Source organism: Gallus gallus, chromosome 4 (genome assembly GCF_016699485.2).
Source record: "Gallus gallus isolate bGalGal1 chromosome 4, bGalGal1.mat.broiler.GRCg7b, whole genome shotgun sequence".
Lineage (NCBI taxonomy): Eukaryota > Metazoa > Chordata > Aves > Galliformes > Phasianidae > Gallus > Gallus gallus.
Genome location: NC_052535.1, coordinates 82,786,488 through 82,803,003, shown reverse-complemented (window position 1 = coordinate 82,803,003; position 16,516 = coordinate 82,786,488). Strand labels below are relative to the sequence as shown.

General features: G+C 42.0%; 2 protein-coding genes across 12 annotated transcripts in view; one reads left to right on the top strand and one right to left on the bottom strand.

The window, feature by feature from the left end:
- The window catches only part of LETM1 (leucine zipper and EF-hand containing transmembrane protein 1), a 54,090-nt gene extending 50,642 nt beyond the window's left edge, over positions 1-3,448 (bottom strand). The window contains exon 1 of one of the 2 annotated variants that reach the window (XM_046940227.1): positions 2,917-3,448. The gene's annotated coding sequence lies outside the window, so the exon portion shown is untranslated. The remainder of the gene's footprint in view (positions 1-2,916) is intronic. The other variant, XM_046940226.1, reaches the window with a different exon arrangement.
- WHSC1 (Wolf-Hirschhorn syndrome candidate 1) overlaps positions 1-16,516 on the top strand; it is a 102,298-nt gene that overhangs the window by 23,705 nt on the left and 62,077 nt on the right. For 4 of the 10 annotated variants that reach the window (XM_015286006.4, XM_015286005.4, XM_015285995.4 and 1 more), the window contains exon 1: positions 3,330-3,476. The exons of 1 other annotated variant lie outside the window; for it this stretch is intronic. The gene's annotated coding sequence lies outside the window, so the exon portion shown is untranslated. Of the gene's footprint in view, positions 1-3,329; positions 3,477-3,569; positions 3,960-8,476; positions 8,567-10,143; positions 10,216-10,615; positions 10,841-16,516 lie in introns of those variants that run through there. 5 more of the 10 variants (XM_015285998.4, XM_015286000.4, XM_015285996.4 and 2 more) reach the window with 5 other exon arrangements.

Genomic DNA, 16,516 nt, shown 5'->3' with positions numbered 1-16,516 from the left:
GCCCTAGGATCTGTAAAGGAGATAAATATAAACTTGAAGCTTTTACCACAAAGATCTACAATTAGATTAAATGTGCTTGCTAACAGCACCTTTGTTCTGTTCAGCCTTTGGCATGAGAAAGGCAAAGATTTAGTACAGAGAACGCAAAACTCCATTATTTCTAATAGTGAAAGATGCCCCAAAATGTGCCCCATTCCCTTGTTAGCAGGGCTGACCAGACTCTCAGGGGAGAGATTTTTGCACTGTTGCGTGGAATAGTGCCATGCACATTCAATTTGTTTCAGAGCTCTGTCTAATGCAGTGAAACTACACCAAATGCAGCACAGGCCTTAGCCTTTCAGGCACAGCCTGTCCCTATGGTGGCAACAAAAATAATTATCTTCCTTTGCTTTAGAACCTCGGAGTACCCTAATGCATGCCTAAGGCCAAGGGCACTGACTACTGTTACTGCTGAATAAATAGTGGAAATGTTCTTGGAAAAGTGTTTAAATTGCAAATTATCCTTCGGCCTAGAAACTAATTAGTAATCTCTGAAACATATAAATGTTTCTAGAATGATATGCAACTGCTGCATTTATTTCAATTCATTTACTGGGATGAACAGAGATATTGATCTTGACACTATTTGTTAACAAAAGTTGAACGTAAAGAGTAATAAAATTTTAGGTTACAAATGAAACAGGACTCAATAAATGAGTACTATGATCTGTTTCTGGGTATACATCACTTGGCTTCAATGACCTGTTCTGCTGTCTGAGAAACATCAAACTGCTAAAAAAACACCAGCTAATTCAGAATTACAAGAACAGCTAATGAAAGTGTAAAACCCCCCTAGAGGTTCAGTCTGGAAATTTGCAACCAGCAGAAACAGATTAGGGGACGTTTACTTAAATTATTTCAAGGCCATCATTCAAAAACAAGGCCCTGTGACTCCTATTTGTCAGCATAACCTCATTCTGCACTATGCATGCAGTCATTCACACCTGCATAACAGAATTCAAACGCAGTTTTCAAAAGCATAACAAACATCTGCTTTCAGGGAATCAACCTTGTTGTGTACCGCTAAAGAAAAACAGACTTCAGTATCATGGCCTGAGTTCAAGAAAATTGACAAAAAGAATTGTTTTTTTGGCTTTGAAATCAAAAAACTGCATACACAGTTTCTCTCTAAATGGGCCTTAACTTTCAGATTCGTGCCGATGTCTACGTACAGCATGAGTCAGTGCCACTCCAGTTAAAGATGCCACTACATGGTTGCAAATCTTAATAGCGCAGACAAGGCCAATTATCTGTATGAACTGAAAGGTACAGGAAAGATTTCGTGTCACCTTGACCATGGTAGCAAAATCCCTGCACTTAAATCTGCAACGACAAAGAAGGCAAACATGAGAACTATGTTATCTGGAGGATCTTATAGATTAGTAGTAAGTACAGAATAAATAAATCTGTTTCCTTCTATTTTAAAAAATTGAGAATAAGAGGATTTATATTACTAAGCCTGAACATGGAACTTGCTGCCAAGAGAGTGGAGAATGCATTTGTAACAAATCAGTTATTGATAATTAACCTCGTTTCTTACAAGTTTTTTCAACAGAAAACAGCAGCTCTCGAGCACACGCCACACTTCAAGCTTTTAGGATTTTTCACATTATTGCTCAACTACAGAAGAAAAGCACTCCTATGCATGCCATTCTGCAGCAAAACCATAGGATCCACACACTTGTACATCTATTCATTTGTATTGATACTTGCCTCTACCTTAGTTAGAAAGCATCTTTTTTTTCCTGCAAACATAACTGAACTTGAAGAAACGGGAAACTTGCCAATGATGTTTAACTCAAATTAGCTGTTTCAAAATCATAGAACCATTGAGGTTGGAAAAGACTGCTAAGATCACCTACTCCAACCGTCAGAACATGTCCACATCCCTCAGTGCCACCTCTACTCTTTTCTTGAGCACCTCCAGGGACAGTGTGCCCACCAGCACCTGGGCAGCCTGTTCCAATGCTTGACCTCTCTTTCTGAGAAGAAAATTCTAATATCCAAGTTAGTTAGTTAATATTAGTTCCTAAGTTAGTATTAGTTTCTAATATCCAACACGAACTTCCTCTGACACAACTCTTTTTCTTTAATACTGTATGGCTGACACCCATAACTAAGTCCCACACACCTAACACCTTGAAGCATGTTTGTGGCTTTTTTTTAACAGACAGGCTGTAAACAAGTTAAGATAGCTTTATCACCACAGATAGGTTTCCTTCAGCTGATTAAAGTTTTAATCAGCCCACTATTAACACTCTCATTACTAAGTAATTAGCAGTAAGCACAAACTGTTTGGCTGCTAACTGCCAGTCTAAGGAGGGTGCACCCACCGTTAGGCACAGGCATACAACTCCCCACATCTGCCAGCACTGGGAGCCTCCCTGGGGCACAGGCGCTCACCCTGGGGAGGACAGTGCTGCTCCTCCACCACCTCCCATTGACCTTTCCCAGGAGCAGGGTCTTCACCAGCACAGGACAGCATCCTGAGCCCCCAGCAGGCATCAGAGCCCCGTGGCAGCCGGCCGTCCCCTGCTTTCCATTCCCCACCTGACGGGAATGCTTGTACCTGTCAGAGCACAACAAGTATTTACCGATTCAAGCTGGAAGAAGAGCCACTCACTCGGCTGGCAGATTGCAGGCACATGTGCTTTGGTTGATGAAACCTAGAGAAAAATAAGCCAGGCCACACACCCAGCCCAGGTAACCCGTGGCCAGGCACACCCGGCTTCTCACAGAACCTGAAAGCCTTCAGAACCGTATGGGAAGCCAGAACATTTGGACCACATTAGGTTAGTTGGTTTTTTTTTTTTTTTCTTTTATAAGTGAACACACATGTAGGGCTGCTGAGGAAGGCACGTTTACCACACAGCGTACCTGAGGAAGGCACATTCACCACACAGCATGCCACGACCGCTTACCACCGTGGTGCGGGAAGGGCCTCCGTGTCCGAGGGGGAGGAAAGCCACACCACTCAGGGCCCTCGACGCACTCTCGCCCACCTGGGCCGGGCCCCACACAGCTCCCGCCTTCGGCCCCACCTCACCGCGCGGCCTTCCCTCCCCTGGCACCCGGCCCGCCCTCCTCTTCCTCCCCGCTGCCGGCAGCGCGGCCCCCGCCGGGCCCGGCCGCTCCCGCCGCCCCGCGCGCACGGCGGGCGCCGCTCCGGGCCGCGCGTGCGGGCGGCTCCGTGCGGGGGGATTTGAAACAGCCGCTCCGGGGGCAGCGCAGCGGCGGCGGCCAATCAGCGCGCCGGATTTTTCGCGCTGGTTCTGGCCGGAGGAGGGGGCGGGGCCGCCGCGGAGGATCGCCGGAGCCGCCGTTACCGCCGCCGCTGCCGTTACCGAGTCGCTTCGGCTCCCGCCGGTTCCCCGGCCCCGAGTACCCGCCGCCGCTTCCGCCCGGCTCTTGGGGGAGAAGGATGTGTTAGGCCACAGGTCGGTGGGGCCGGGAGCGCGGCGGGCGGGCGGGCTGCTCTCCCAGAGGAAGGGAGGAGAGGAGGAGGAGAAGGAGGCGGCGGCGGCGGCACCAGCGGCAGCAGCGGCGGGGCACACGGTCCCACAGGCCCCGGGCGGGAGGCGGGAGCGGCGGCGGCGGCAGCGGCGGCGCCCTGGGGGATGCTGTGAGCGAGCGCTGAGGGGCCGGGCGCTCTGCGGTGGCGGTGTGGGGCTGGGGGTCGGCACCCGCTGTCCCCCCCATCCCCCCCGGACCCCCTCAGCCTCGACTCCGCTTCCTCAGACGGACCACAGCTCCGCTATCCCTGCGTGGAGATTTTTTATTTTTTACATATAATTTCTTAGTGGCCCCCGCTGCCCCCAGGCTGCGGTCTGACTGCTGTGTGGCGGAAAGCAGCGATGCTGTTCTGCCTTCCTCCTCCTCCTCCTCCTCCTCCTTCTCCTCCTCTGTGGGCGCTGCGGGAGGTCGGTGCTGCATAAAGCGCCGCGGGCCGGGGGGGGCAATCAGTGCACAGCGCAGCGAAGAACGGAGAAGCCGGGGCGGGGGGGGGGGGGGCGGTGAGAAGGGAAAAAAACACACACACAAAAAGCCCTCCCCCGGAGCCTCACCCCCTTCCCCCGAGAGGTGGGGGGCAGCTGGGTTGCCCCCGTGGCTGTGGGATTGGGGAGGCGCCCCGTGCCCTTCGCCGCGGGTAGGACCGGCTCGCCCGGCAGCGGGAGTGCGTGTAACTCGGGAGATGTATGGAGGGGGAAGCAGCCATGTTTGATTTATTCCTCCTCTGAACGCTGGTGCGATGATCCTGCTGCCACTTACACCCTCCTGCGCTCCATCCTGCGCCCGAGCCTCGCTGGGAGCACACGGGAGGAAACGCTCCCGCGAGGGCTGAGGGCTCCTCGTCTCCATCCTCACTGAGAAGAGGATGGGGCTCCAACTTGAATTGGTATTTGTGTGGTAAAGAGCCTGGGGAACTTGTATTCCCAAGGCCATAGTTACAGCTCATCCGCTGTGGCTTTACCGCTCTGGGGGTGGAGGAGGGAATTCGCCACACTTCTTGAATGTATTTATGCTTGCATTTGGTTTTTTTTTGTTTGTTTTTTTGTTTTAATATGTCGGGTGAAAGGAGGATTACATACTGGTAGAAGTGCAGGGATAGTAAACACTGTATTTCAACAGATTACAGAGAAAACAGGCCTCTTGCTCCCAGCCATTAAGCAGGCAGGAGACTGGTATCGCTCATTGCCCGTGTATTTTGTGTGTTTCCTTATTGACATTTGCATTCAAATAGGTTTATAACGATTCACAGATTTAGGAGCTAGTGCTGCTTGAGCTCAGTAAACTCAACGAGGTCTCTGTGTTTCTTTGCTTTAAAAAAAAAAAAAAAAAAAAAAAAGGACGATCTGTTTGGCTTATAAGCCTTTTCAGACATCTGAGGAAGGTAACTGTAAACATTAAAGGCTGGCAATGAAGTTTGTAACAGATTTTGCAGAGTCCTTGCTGCTGGTCTGTGTGCGCTTGGATGTTCACTGGAATTCCTTAAACGTGGAGTGCGTGGCTTCAGCTGAAGGAATCAATGGGTTCCTCACCAAAACCTGCCTACGTTTGTAGGGTCTCTGTGAACGTGCTGTCGAGGCTATTATTTGCTTGTTTTGCTGTGGGAATTTTGCTTAGGAAATGCAGCATATCAGCCTTAATAAACTCCTCAATTTCATAGCGTGGATGTAATCATGGAATAAAACCACTGTTTTGCAGGGCTGTTCTGGGCTCCGTACTCGCCATGCATGCAATTTTTTGGTTGTTGCAGTAGGTATCTATATCCCATTTATTAAAACACGCTGAGATTTCCATCTCGTTTGTAGCTGTCAGAAAATATGACAATTTTCCACAGAGCTTAAATGTAAAATGTAAAAGCTCTGAGTATTCCTGGAGACTGTACGGCTGATTGTTGTGATTATAGGAATTTCACCCTCATGCATGTTCAGAAAAATTCAGATATGGAAAATAGAGTAAAAGCTATTAATTTCTCAAATGTTATTTGAAAATGTCAGAAGAAAACTAGGCCGTGATATTTCGAGGGTGTGGAATTTAAGTCGTTTATACATTTGAAGTTAAACGTAAATATATATTTCCTTTTAGTAGGAATAGGAAAATAGCGTATTTTACTATCAGTAGGGCTGCATGCTTTCTGTGAAGCCTGTGGTTGCTGTGCACATGAGAGTATTGCATTTAAATTACGACTGCATGCAAAGGACTGGTGATTACAACCTAAAAAAAAACTTTTTATTTAGACTGGAAGCAAAAATGATTGGGGTTGGGGGGGAGGGGGGTTGCTTTCTAGCATTTGGGTGATGAAACCGATCTGTGTGGATGTAGGCTTGTACGTATATATGTGTGTGTGTACTTGTGTATATGTCTGAGTTCATTTCCAAAATACCACGCTAGCAAGGCAGGATCTGAACGGAAAGAAGGGGTTGTTTTTCAGTGTCCTATTGTTTGTGGCCCGTTCACCTCTCACTTTTTGCACTGAGCCTGCTTTTTGTTCCACCGGTGTCAGCATGCTCGCAAGGCAAGGCCTTATTTCTGTGGGCTGATAAATGCATGTCTTTCCTTGTGGTCGGTGAAAGCCTATTGACTGCACGGTAACCGTGCGTATATAGAAGTTCACCTGTTCTGGGCAGATTACTGGATCAAGGACGCAGTTTATGATCAGACGATACAAGTGCTATTTGCGCAGCGTTTTGATCACCTCTGGTCATTCCCGCTTACATAACTGCAAAGGAGTCCCTCAGGTTTTAAGCATAGAAGATGGTTGGATGTGTGAAAATTGCATGTGTTGTTTTCTCTGTAGAATGAGGCAAAGCACCTTGCCTTTTCTGGGGGAAAATATTGCCTCTCCTTGGAAGCACTGTGCTGCACAATGGGAAGCACCATTAAAGGGTGTTGCAGAAAGCAGCAGATACCCTAATGTTCACTGAACAGACATACACCGAGAAACGTGTGATGGAGATAGTAATAAAGCCATAGATGATGACTGCATTTTTTAATGCTGTGTTTGTGGCGTACTGTTTGAAGTCTTTCATTTTCTGCAAAGACAAATGCAATGGCCTTATGGTTGAGTAAATATGATCTGGTATAATTCTTTTATTCAGCCTCTGGGTGAAGAAAGAATGGAGATACTGAAGTGGATCTAAGTGGATAAGTAAGTCCGTGATTCTAGGAGGCATCACTTTCCAGTTAGAATATAGCTTTGAAAAATGCATTCCCTGAGGATGTACCCACGTGTTGGTGGTGTAAATGAGAAGGTGGAGAGGGAATATGCCAAGCAGGATAAGTGGAGTAAATGGAGCCGTGTGGTAAAGTGGAGAGAAAAAAAATTTCCCATCGGAGCTTGGCACAGGAGTCCAGATTTCCTTCGGCAAATAATTGTGGAGGATTTGGGGGCAGGGTGAGGAGATCCTTGTTGGCATGTCTGTAGTCACCCTGCAGCTTGTAAATCCAGTGGCCTTTCAAATGGGTCGGTTAGTGATCTTGTATAATTAATGGTTACTGGGAAGACTTTGGTTCTGAGAATATTTTTAAAGGACGAGAGAAACTACCTGAATTAACCCTTCCCTACAGATTAGCTTCTCTGTGACTTGCGGTCATTGGAGGTGATAAGACAGCTATATAAATGTATCTAAAATTTTCAATTTGCACTGACAGAAATTACAAAAATGATATATCAGGCACTATTTTGAGTCATTTTATCAAGTTGATGATGGCCAGCATAGGTTTTTTTTGTGTGTGTTTTCTAGCATCAGTAGGAAGTACTTGGAACACATTATAAAGGAAACTTCGATCATTCTCTCTTCTGCTGCCCTTCTGAGGATCAGCAAACTATTAAAATACCCAGAATTCCTGGAGAATGAGCCATGTATGCTTATACCGTGTGTCTGGTGATGAGAGGTTAATGCACATAGTCCATTGTGCATCACTGTGCTCACAAGTAACTCTAAACTTTAGCACCAGGTAATCTACTGAGTCTCTGGTGTGTTTGAAAAGCTGCTTTTGTCTGAGGCATGAAATAGGCTGTTCCAAAGCCTAATTTTTGTGTGCAGCAAATACCTTTTAATCATGGTTGGAGCAAAAGTAAGGTTTTTCTACTCTACTTTTTAATGATGTTAAGGGCAGCTTCCACTGTGATGAGCTGTGTGTGGGAGGAGATGTTTGAAAACCTTGATTTGAGTGTTTCATGGCAGAGAAATTAAATTGACAGGTGTGGAAAAGTGACGTGCTGGCCCATGTGTACTTCAGAGTATCCTCACTTTGGACATCGTTACAGATTCTGGTAGTTGACATAATTTGGAGGTAATAGAATACATAACTTAAAGCACATGTTAAATTACAAGGATTACTCAACAGGTGATGGTTCAATTTCCAGTTTTGTCCCCATCCTCTTAACATGTCCTGTTTTTAACTTGGTGCAAGATAGCCATTCAGTCTTGTTTTGAACTTTGGTATTCAGCTTCCCAGCACAAATTGGAGCTGTTTTATATTCATCCATATTTGGAGTGAATGACTGAAAAACTACAGCTTGAAGCGGTACTTTTCTCCTACCTGTGTCCTTTTGTAGCACAAATACAAAGCTAAGAAAGGGGGAAAAAAACACTTCTGCAAGCCAAATATTTCAGTGTTTTTTAGGCCTATGTATGTTCTTCATAAGGAGTTCTTACATTGGAGCAGACTTTCATGCACAGGGTGATCTTGCTCTGTTGGCCAACAGAGATGGGCATTTAACTGTCTTTGTGAAACCTTTCCTGGTCTGTACCTCGTAATTAAATACTGATGTCTTCCATGTGTGCTAAAACACATAACAAATTAGAAAACTTGCATTTTAAAATAATTATCTTTAAAGATACTTAGCCTTGAGGGCTAATATTGGAATTCCATCTTTTCTTAGCCATGATCAAAAACATAATAGAGTGGATGTTGTCCCCTTCTCCAGGTTCTGCCTTGCTAAATAATAGATACACCAGGGGACAGAAGATGAATATTTTGTGACAAGATTATTTTCAAGAAAGAAAGCTGATGTTAGGTAAGATTTTATTAGAAATGTGATCCGAACTCCGTATGAAATATTTTGAAAGGCTAGTGATTAAAAGAAGCAATAGGAAGAAGATGCAGTAAAACAGCATCCCATCATAGTGTTTGAGACCCATTTCATTTATTATTCATTGTAATATGTTGAACTGTAAGTGTTCCTGCTGTGGCATGGATTAGTCTGTGGAGCTGAAGTTCACAAGATGATGTATCAGATAAACAATTGTGGAACTTGCCAGCCTTGGTGAGATGCCATCGGAGCAAAGAACCTGGCTGTGCTGGTACTCATAAACATCTAAATTGGGGAGTTGTCTCTGTAGTAAAGAATGCCCAGATTCTAGTCTGGTAATAAAGCCAGTGGGATTTAAGCCAAAAGACTAACCTTGGAGAGCAGTGTAGGATGAAAGATATGAATATGGATAATTTTGCTATATGGAGTAGTTGCCAAGAACTTTCAATCAGACGTTTCAGAATGAAATTAAAGATAGGATTTTTCTATGGATGCAAAATATAGGCCATCAGAAGCTCTTGTATAGTAGCACTCCTGAATAAAATGGAAATGAATTCTGTGATCCAGTCTGGAAAATGACCAGGATTCAGCACTAGTACAGAAACAAGGTATATCATTAACGAAGTAAAAAGTAATAGGCTCAAAATGTAAAGAAGAAAGTGTGTGTGCAGTATCTGTTCAGTAGTAGAAGGCTTGGCTCTGAAGTGGTAGTGGTAGTTGAGTCTTCAGAACTTCGTCAACTAATGACAGCAACTACAATTGCTTAATATTTCTGCAGTTGAAACTCTGGATGTTCTGATGAACACCTCAGTTTCTCTAAAAAAAATTAAAGTTAATAAGGCAGTGAACTAATGTGCAGGAACTAATGCTATACTAAATGAAAGGAGAGCAAAAATGGCAAAAAATACCCATTGTAAACTCTTAAAAGGCAGGGTTTGGGAAGTGGGTGAGAAGGTTAAAGGAACTGGTTTGTTGGACAGAAAAGTGCTTTATCTTTCTGTCTCCATGTTGAATGGGTAACCCACAATATATCTGCAGAAACCTAAAACTTGCTTCAAATTGTGTTCCCTTTACCTGTAACAGTCATACTAATCTCTGCTCTGGAGACATTCTTGATGTAGATTAAGTAGAAAAAAGTAGGGAATGAAGAGCCGTGGGAATGCTGGTAATGCATTTTGGCAAAAGTACATTAAAGCACAGGAAAGTACTTCATACTTCAAATGGTATCCAACCAGAAGGGCCACTTACTAGGAAGTATTTGGATTTGTTTGATAAGTGTCTAATGTTCCAAAACTCCTGTGAGCTTGGGCTTGGTTTGAGTACGTCTGCCAGATGCGTGTGCTAGTTTGCTTTGAAATAATGCATTGATGGAATATGTAACAGAACTGGATGTATATAGTTACAGTACATTATACCTGTGAAATACACCAGCATTAGCACTGTGTGACCAGGAGTACATTATAGACGTATTTATGTTGATCAGATGTGGTGATAGATGCAAGTCTATCAGTAAACAGTGCAGTCAAGTCAGTATTACCTGTCTTTTTTTTTTTCCCTTACAGAACATGAAATTTAATATGCTGGGTGGAAGAAGTTCTGTTTATTTTTACAAGAGTTACCTGTCCATGTTAGAGGTGCGTTATCAGTTCATTGTGTCTCTGTTTGTACAAACAGAAGACACAGTCAAATACTGCTCTGTGCTAAGGATTATACAATTCACAATTTCTTACCATTGACAAGACCTCATGTATCACTAGTGGCACAACAGTGCTTTTTAGAATGATTGCAATGCACTGAGTGTGCTTCTGGCATCTAAATCTACCTACTTGGGTGAACAGGTTTTGATGCAGTGGTAGGTAGAGTTCTAGAAGGTCCATACGAAATGGATGTATCTTCTTTATTAAAATTAGTCGTGATCTGATCTGGGCAACTGAACTGATCTGTTTATTTCTATAGAGCTGTAGCAAATAGTGTTTTGGTAATACTGCTATTTAATTCATTACTTTGATAACTTATTTTGTGATGTCATCCCAGATTTGATCATCCCTCCTCAGGATATGCATGATCAGAAATTTTCATGGTGCTCACAGCAAGGCTTCAGACAATTACTATGCTACCATCACTTCATGGGAGAAAGGGCAGAATCACTGGCTACAGTGAAGAGGAAACAAACAAATTAGAGTGCATTAATCTGCAGCAGTGAATATTATGTAGAACCAGAAGATCCAGGTCCTGAAGCTCATGGTGCAAGGAGCAGAGGTAGGATGCTGAAAAGAAAAAGCAATAGAGATTAAGGGAGGAGTGGGAAATTAAGATAGGCTTAGGACAGGTGAAAAAGAACACAACAGCATAAATAAAGAAGGAGCTGTGCAAGTAAGTGCTCAGTTATCTGAGACTGCATTTGCTCTTCATTCCCAGTCTAAAATAGAAGTCAGAAATACAATTCTGGCCCTCTTAAGAGAGACATTTTGTTGGTGAGCAAGTACCTAGACTGTACACATTCTGACTGTGGTGTATTGTTGAGTGCTGTTTTGCCAGGGAGCAGCCTTCTTTTAAGCTGAGCCATTTGGAACCCCCCCAGAAAAGAGCAATGTGTCAAGTACACATTTGAAAACATAATGAATTTTTTGTGTCACTTGCTGAGCATCTGTTGGGGGCTACCCATTCTATCATATCCTGGTGGTAAACCTTGTGGTTTCTACTATTTTAGGCACTGATGTTCCCCTCTGCTTATTGTTAGAGAAGCAGCAATTCTTTTCTATTTCATTTGTGGTCCTGCAAATGAAGAAGAGATCTACAATCTCGCTTCAGTCAAAAATGCCTTATTTTAGAGGAATTTGCTCACATCTATCCCTCTTCCTTCACCACCCACCCTTGGGAGGAAAAAATCAGCTTCTTCAGAAGTGAAAAAAATAATCTTTCTTGTCATCTTGAAGAAAACAGATTAATGGGGAAGAGTCCCTTTGTAGAATCTTCTAGGCTTATCCTCAGCAGCAAGGGTTGGTTACAAAAAGTTTTTCTGAGGAGGAACAAAATGTTAAGTTAATCAGTTTTGTAAGCTTCCTTTAGCAATAGCAAGTAACATCTAGAGTGAAGAAATTGTTTACTTGCCATTGTACAGTTCTAACTGTACAAGCTAGTATTTTGTACAAGCTGGTATTGCCTATTGCCTTCAGGAGAAGGCAGTGAATACTTGGTTCAGTCAATGAAAACAGATTGTTACAATTAAGTTCTGAAATTTTATTCATTGGGAAAAAGAAGAAATAAAAAACCACTGATGCTAATTTAAAAAAGAAAAAAAAGTTGGTGGCAAACAAGTGCAACTGTTAGTACACTGATTACTCTAAACTTTTCAGTTTTCAAAATAAGCTTAGCCTTGTATAAATGCATACTAAGTCTCTATATAGGCATTGTTCTGTTCCGTGAGCATGAAGAAACATTCCTGGACTGCTTTAAAAATACCTTGTTGGTCAGCTTTGCCAGCTGACAGGTTAACTGGAATCATTGTTGCAAGATTAATGAAGCTCTTCAGGTGCTTTTAAAACTAAAATGGTCTCTCTGTACGGACGTTTTTACTTTTCTCAGTCTTCTAGACATTTCTAAGACTGCTAAATTGTTAGAAAGTTTTGGTATAATGATTTTCAGTTACCTATTAGCTGCTCTGGTAATCTGTTACTTTGTGAGATAATGCTTTTGAATTTGCAGGATAGAGCTGGTTTATAACAACAATTGGCAAATCCACAATGCAATTTTCAGTTTTACATTTTTTTTTCCTAAAAGTAAATTGTTTTGTAGTCCTTTAGTAACCTTTCATTATTTTAATGCAGTGCAGAATGGTTACAGTGTAATGCATGACAGAGAGTATGTCATGTGATTTTATTCCTATTTGATATTCTGGTTTGTTCTTTTGTACGGGGTAGTAGGAATGAGCACATTGCAGGTTTTCAGCTGTGTTAGCAGAATGTGTTATAACTGTGCTCATCTTTAAGTATTATGTCTAATTTTGATCTGAAAACAGGAATTTTAAGGCCTTTGACCTTAAAATTGGTGAGAGAATGGAGAGGACTTATCACAAAATTACAAGAAAAAAACCAAACAGTAGCCATCTATTAGTTTTTAATACCAGCTGAAACCTGATGTGTGGATAGTAAACATAGCTTGTTCTCTTACTGTAAATTTGTGTACCTGAGGAATGACTTGAAGAAAACACGTAAGACAAAACAGAAGTGGCATTTCATGTGATGTTTGGTGTTGATTGCTTACTCTGTTCACTCCCTTTGACCAAATTGGAAAGAATGGACTGCTCCATTATTTCTGACACACAAGAAAAACATTTCTGAAATTGAAGCAGATGTGGAAGAAGTGAATAATAAATATCACATAATTGATAGTGGCCTGGACAGTAAAGGAAGAACGTGACATGCAGGGAAACTCTGTTTGGCTCATGGCTCCTGTCAGATGACAGACCTTTAAGTAATTAATAAAACCACTTAAATTGTCTGCAAAATAATTTGTCTTACGTAAAACCTGTGTTTAACTGTGAAAGTACATACAAAGCCACTACCAGGACATATCTTTGTCCCAGTAAAATATCTAGAGACCTTTCTCTGGTAAGTCATATCCCCTTTTGCTTACTGAAAACTATTTGTTCACAGGCCAAAATACCATGTTTATTCAGCAGACTTCTTGGCTCTCATGTTTTTTCCTCTTCATTAGAGAAAATGGTACTTGTTGGGTCACCAGACAGTCAATATGGGACGCTACTAGCTTAAGCTCATTAGCAGCTATTACTGTATGGTGCTATTGTCCTGCCTTTCCCTCCCCTCCCCCCGGCTTCCTTTTCTATACAGTGTCATCTAGAAAAAGATAAGGGATTGCTTTTGTTTCTGTGTGATACGTCTGTCTAAGAATGAAGTTAATTTAACCACAAAACCTATTCATATGCTGAGCTGCTTCAGGACCTTACTCTTACAACTCTGATCAGCCACATCTTTTCTGTGATCTATCTCACTTCATCCTTTCATGTCCTGAATTCTAGCTTTCCTTGCCTTAATTCTAAGCTCTAAATACAGCCTGTAACTTTTGCTGATCGTTTTTTCTTTTCCTTTTCTTCATCTCTGCTCTACTGTCCTCTTTTCACAAAACGCTCAGTCCTTTTTGTTTATGGTATTGTGCTACCATGAATTTAAGACAGCAAAAATTCTGCAAAATTTTACTAGCTTCAAATTTGCCATTCTTTCCCAAGGCCCTCTGTTATTCCTGTGAGTGCAAATTGCCTGGTTTCATCATTTTAACAGAATCCCACAGCGTAGTTTCTATTTCAAGATAAGGACTTAAAGGTGTGACAGGTGAATTGACCGTTTCCTTCTCTTCTATTGGGTTGTCCTAGAAATGGTGACTGACCTGCAAGTTGCTTTCTACTTGCTAAGTCTCTTTCTACTACTAAGTCTCATCTCCATCATGGGGCTACTTGACTTTATTTGCTTTGGGTATTTTGTATTTTATCTTTGTATTTTATCATTATTCTACCTCTACACTTCATTTGACTCAGTTATTCTTTGTACAATCACAGTCTATTTCTCATGTTCTAAAGTCTGCATGCTGCCAGTTGTGATGGTCCTTCTGACTCAGATCATGGGCTTTGTCTTCATCTTCGCATTTACTGTAGACCTGGCTGCACTGACTTCTTTTTACCAGTCATGCACCTGGAATTCTCTCTTCAGGCTCCTGCAATTTGTGGAGTCTGTTTCAGTGCATTCAGCTTTTCAAAGTGATCCATGTTACTGGGAGTCATTAACCAAAACCCTTACTCTGCAACTGTCACTTCTGCAGCTCATCCAGCTTTTTATATTGAGCGCACTAATAATATAGTCTGATTTGATTAGTTCTTGCTTTTTTTCAGTTGTCCTGGTCTGCCTCCAGCTTGATGGCTTTCTAGCTTAAGGAAATAAGTAATGAAAATATGAGTTATAAGCAGGAATAAAAAAGAATGCTAGTAGAATTACAGATGGAAAATGACAGTGTTACAAAATGCAGACATCTTGATTCAGAAATCCAGAGCCTGGTAAGCAGTTAATGGAGCCACTTATTTACTTACTTAGTTACTGCTTAGTTCATGGATTTGAAGTAGTTGCACAAGACGTTTTTGGTGCTGGTCATGTTATGAGAAGCTGTGGTCTGCAGCATTCCTGTTGGGCAAGGAAGCAGTGAGCTGTGGCATTTGGTGCTCTGGCCCATCCGGAGAGCCACTGGAGGGCGTCCACAGCCACAAAAAAGGGAGCACCACATTCACAGCTGCTCAGGCTGTGTAGGCTTATTTTTTTAGATAGATTGAATGTAGAAGCCGAGATCAAATCTCTGGTTTGCTTTCTGGTTTACTCTATCAAGAATCTGGGCGATTTTCTAAAAATTCGGTGTTTTAGGGGTTTTTGTTTGTTTGTTTTAAGCTATTTTGCTGTCATTTCTGTAAGTGTAAGCCTTGCACGTTCTGTAATGGGCTGGCCTTTCTGCTAAGATTTATTGAATTTGTCATCAGTGGTTACTTAAAATAAATGTGATTTTAGTTAAATCTGCTGAATTACAGTTTGAAACATTGTCATATTATTAATTGGGTTGAGAATCTTTTTAAACATTGTCCATGTTTTTTAGAGAAGATCTTGCAAAATTGCATGAGTGCTGTTTTGATTTAGTGAGTTCTTTGTTTTGCTCTGGTGAAGGTTAGGTTTTCCCGTTTACTTCTGATTCTTCTGTGAAAACAGTACATTTGACTAGTTTCTACTCATACTATCAGAGATTTTACTGTTAATTCAGACTTCACCTGGCTAAAAAAAAAAAAAAAAAAGTCAAAACCTTTTCTCTCTTGGAGTTCAGGTGCACTTGCTATTCCTTACTTTGTTAATGCGAGATTTTCAGGCTACTTTTTGTCCCTGGAGAACGTAACTTAAACCCCATGCTTGAATCTCTCAGATGAGTCTGTATAGCTTGTATGGAGATAGACACATGAGATTGGATGTGATGAATCTTTGATTTGGAGTGACTTGGCTTCTTGGGCTTTATCGTACATGAAATGGGTTACCTTAAGCATAGATATTTCAATTATTGTGCTGAGATTTTATAATATTAATGGCAGTGTTTTTCTGTATATCATGTATACTGGACTTGCTAATGTGAAGAGTCTGTGCATATGAATTTTATATGCAAAAAACGATTACGTTGCCTGATCTAGGAGGTAATGCCTGCTCAAAGGAATCTTTCTGCCAGATATGTTTGTTTGCTAAGATGGTATAAAGGTGAAATAGGCAGGGCTAGATTTTACAACAGTCAGAAATCCTGCCTGGGGCTGATGATAGATTTGTAGATTTGGCTTGTTGCATTTTTTTTTTTCCAAATGTCTGTATGAAAAAAAACATTGTTAGATAATGGAGTTTCAGCTTTTTAGTAACAATAACAGCATTTGAGAAATTGTATTTTGCACAGTGTATCCATGAGCTTGTAGGATGAGCTGGTTCCTATTGGGCTGATGTTTATGAAACAAAGCGACGGCCTTTTATTCATTCTCATAGTCAGAAATCCATGAGCTATGGTGAAAGACTGAGCTGTGAGGGTGGTTTCCTCAGGATGCTTCCATGGAAAATTGAGCGCCTGCTCTTAGAATGAGGTGGGGAAGCTTGTCATGCTGCTGTCCATGGTGTAGTACTACAGTAATACAGCCCTGTGGGGTTTTACTCTGGTGCAACCTCTGAGAACTAAACTCATTACATTGTTATAAATAATATTAAGTTGTGTCTAAGTCTTACTTGATTTAAACAGCGCAGTACTCCTGAGTAATTAGTATGGGTGGTGCCCTGATGTAGATCAATAATAGATTATTAAAATGAAAGCTGTGACTTTGCTCTATGTTTTTATTTTAATAATACTAATAATATATCTATTCTT